We start from the raw sequence: 4339 nt of genomic DNA, 5'->3' as shown, positions 1-4339 counted from the left end.
CTCGGCCTGTGCCATTCTTCAGTGACTGCGACTGCAGACCCAAGCAGCTGCTGTTGCAAAGCTCAGATATTGCCATGCTCACCTGCTGCCCTTGGACGTGCACACACCACAGTCTCAATGTGCTGATCTGAATAGCACTCAGATTGGCTGCGTGGATACCAGCACCCAATTTGCTGTGAGGGAGCAGGTAGAAATGGCAGTGATGTGCCAGAGGAGATTCAGGTTGGATGTTAAGAAATACTTCTCCGAAAGAGTGCTCAGGTGCAGGAATGGGCTGCCCAGGAAGGTGGTAGAGTCATTGTCCCTGGAGGTGTTCAAGAAACATTTAGATGTTGTGTTGAGGGTGGTGGTTTAGGGGGAAATATTGGTGATAGACAGATAGTTGGACTGGATGATCTTAGAGCTCTTTTCCAACCTTGGTGATTCTATGATTCTGTGATGCACACAGAAGGCCCCTATGTGTGCTTAATGTGAGTTGGATCCTTGAGCCAGGATCCCCATTACATGTGCAAGCTTAGATACACTCACAGCATTACAGTACCAAGGCAGGATGGCACACAAACCTGCCATGATGGCTTTAGGAGAGTTGAGCAGTGCTGAGACGAAAGACTGCCACAGTAATGCACTTCTGACTACACAGGACCAAATTTGGGCTGCCTGATGCCTTTGGGCTCTGTTTATGCCCTCATTGCTCACGAGAGTTGAAGGAGAAAATGGAATGCAACCCCCCTGACCTTCTAACTCTTGCAGAGGCAGAGCTGTGCAGAGACATCTGGATGTGCTCCTGCAGCTCAGCCGTGGAAAGCAGTACTGCTCAGGCTTGCAAAGCAGTGTGAGAGTGTGTACGTGCAGTCTGCAGCCTTCTTCCTCATTCCCGGTTTTCTCCAGTGCAATGCTTTGCTATAGCCGACCTCTTCCTGCTCCATACCTGCAGATCACCCCTGCCCTGCTGCGAGACACTGATGCCAATCGGTGCCTTTGATCCGTTCCCCTTTCAACTCACACTGCCATCTTCTCCCTTGTCTTCCTGCAGGCTCTGCTCCAAGCAGAGACCATACAGCTGCCACATCGCTCATTAGTGCTAATGGCCATTGCACAATGCCCAGCTGCAGTGTGGCTGTACAGTGTGCTAGGAGTATATCTCACCTGTATAGTGCAGGATTGCCAGCCAATGCGTTTAAATGAGGGGCATCCCTTGTTGCAGCTGAATTCATCATTCATGGAAACCTTGAGAAGTCAAAGTAGGAAAAAGCCTTCGTGGTGTCTCTCTATTTACATCTGAGCTGTATCTGTATCCCCTCTTGCATGAGGCTTTGCTGCCCCACAGCCAACTGTTGCTGCACTGCAGTAAGGGTGGAGCTGGTGTGTGGCAGTTCGCACTGTTGAGGGCACATCGCAGAATGTGTCCTAAATGCGGCTGAGTGAAATGAGTGCTGGGGCTGAGTGATGAAGGCACAGGGCTGTGGGAGTCTGATGAATGCTACCGTGACTTGGAAACAATGGAAAGTGTTAAATAAGCCCTAATTCCCCGCTGGCACATGGACACACTATAAATAAACATTGCAGGCACGCAAATAGCGCACAGCTCCCAGGAGCTGGATCACCCTGCTGAAATAGCAGAGGTGTCTGCTGCTCGACAATGGAGGGATTATGTAGGGCCAAATGATGCAATTCATTTAAATGCACACTGTACGGCAACATAATTGTTGGAAACCATAGTGTTTGCCCCTTCACAGCGATTCCCAGAAGTAATTCCTGCAAGGAGCACACACCCAAGGCAGTCAGAAGTTCTGGAATGGCATTCTTGTTGCTCAACACCTGGTTATGCAGATAGAGGAGAAAACTGAGTGACACCTCAGCCCATAGAGCAGATAAGGGTGTGAGAATCCACTCGCTGGCTAGCACATGAAAGCATGATGACCTCGCCCCACGTCGAGGATTGCTCAAGCCAAAAGAGATGGCAGTATTGATACACACATCTTCGTTTATAGTCAGAGGGTAACACTCTTTCCAGTGTATGCTGCTGCCCTCAGACCTTAAGCCTCGAATGGAGAGAAGGTGCAGTGCCTGTTGAGCAAAGCACTTGCAAACTTGTTCACAGCTGCCTGCAGAGTGGGGTCACCAGAGTTCTGTCTTTCGTTATTCCATCCAATGGAAGACTTTCAGATAAACCCACATGTAATTAGAAGAGGTTGAAGTAACAGGTTCTTAGTTTTCTTCAGACTGAGATTGGTGGCTCTGCTGTATTATTCTCCCACAGGGTGAGAGGGTGATCATCCCCGCATTATGTAGAAAGGAGATCCTCTGGGTCATAGAATCATTGCATGTATTCAGGGTCTTCCTAATAAAGTAAAGCTTGAATCAAACAGAATTTTGTGCGTGCCCTCAGTATTTTCCAGGAATGGTTCCTGGAGTTCTTATTTTGGTCCACAACTTGAAGAAATACCAGTGGGTTAGTTTATTGACCAGCAGATGTTGACATCTGTGGCTCAGGAGTTGGAAAGAGGACAAGGGAGATGGCACAGTGTTCCTTCCTCCTTGTCCTAGCTGAGGTACAGAGATCATCTTGAAAATGTGAGATGCAAAGAAATAGGTGGAGGATAGAAGCTGGGACAGAAGCGACACCCAAACCCTTGCGCCAGCAAAACACAGGGAGGTTTTGGAGCTGATACCAACTCAAGAGTCCCCCAGGAAGATGCTTGCAACAGATGCTGATACATGTCCCAAAGCACTGAGGAGTCCCTGGGCTGTAGGCTGGCCTGCAGCTCCAGGTTTTCTACACTTCCCTAGCAATGAATCAAAACCTTAGTTCCCAATCCTGGCACAGGTTTTTCAAGTTACTTGAACGTGCTCTGAGGAAGAGACAGTAAAGGTGATGAATGAAGAAAGCAAAAGGGAAAACTGATTTTTCCCTTTCTGATCGTTTTTAGTCATTTTAAAAGCTGCACTTTAACTGACCAACAGAAAGTTATATAGGGGTCTCCTGTTGGTTGTAATGTGAGGTTATAGCAGAACACTGCTGCATGTTTCCAAACTGTGGGAGATGGACTGGACCCCTAGTTATAATGAGGTTCTTGATGCCTGCTGGAAGAAAAGGATCTTTGGGTATCTGGACCTGGCTGTCCGATGTCTTCACTTCAAATGTATTAACAAGTTGAATCAGTGGCCACATCAGATCATGTCCAGACTTTTCTATCATGGATTTGCTTCAAGTCAAATCAATGGCACTATCTGGTAAGCAGATATTCTTTGTTGATGTGCACAGAAGTGTTCAGTGAGAGGGCACTTCAGTGCGCAAGCATGTGTGCACTGGTGGGCGTAAGCAGCACTGGGTTCATTCAGAATGTTACCTATCCATTAGCCAAGATAATGAGAGAGTAAAGGAATTATTTAAGACATCATGACAATATGGAGGAAGCTGTTCATTGCAAGCTGGCTGAAGTATGGACAGAAATCCCTGACATACCCACTTGGAGACACTCTCAGTGTAGTGGATCCAACAAGCAGGTTCTCCCTTGGTGTTAGAAGTGGATGCCACTAGAGCACAGTCTGGGCAGCAGTGATTCAAGAAGTTTGTTTCAGGACAAACACTGCTCCTACTTCAAACAGCTGCAGATGGCTGCATGGTTATTCAGACCAAGCAGCCAGGGGCTGTTGACAGCCAGCTCCTGTCCAGGGCAAAAAAATCCCATCCATGGCTTTTTAATGCTTATTGGCTAGCTCTCACTCAAAAGGCAGAGCATGGCAGAAGTGCTCAAGGGTATTCATTTCATCAGAAAAATCTGTTTCAGTGAGAATATAGATTTTAAATAGTCCTTTGATTTTAAATTTAATAAAATGAATCAGTGGGAATGTTTGGGTTTACCCCCAAAATGCTGCTCTGCTTGTTAACTGGATGAAGGTACGAGGGAGGCTCCACCCTAGTATTGCTTTGGTTGTAGATGCTCTCTGTGCTCTCTGGAAACAGCAGAGGTTTCTAGAGCCATTAAATATTTCCGTGCGTGACTGAGGTGCACTTTCTTCTGCTTACCTGCACTGCTAACGCACTTTCCCCAGGAGATGGAATGTTTGCTGTACCAAAATAGCAACAGGATGAATGAAAGTTCAGGCAAGGCTATATATAGAAAGGGCACCGGGTTTCACCGTGCGTACATGAGCTGCCTCACACCCACTTCCTCATCTGCCATTAACCCGGGGAGCTGAATGAAATCACCTTTCTGCACTTCAGGAGAACAAGTATCAGAACAATAAAGAGACCAAATTGCTACAGAAAGTCACTGAATTTCTGTATAGGGAGGATGGAGAGATGATTATAGATATATAGAATGCTGTGCCCCAA

The sequence above is a fragment of the Lagopus leucura genome, unplaced genomic scaffold (assembly GCF_019238085.1).
Source record: "Lagopus leucura isolate 7727_CA_CO unplaced genomic scaffold, USGS_WTPT01 Super-Scaffold_100004, whole genome shotgun sequence".
Taxonomy (NCBI): domain Eukaryota; kingdom Metazoa; phylum Chordata; class Aves; order Galliformes; family Phasianidae; genus Lagopus; species Lagopus leucura.
Note: the sequence above shows the minus strand (reverse complement) of the source record.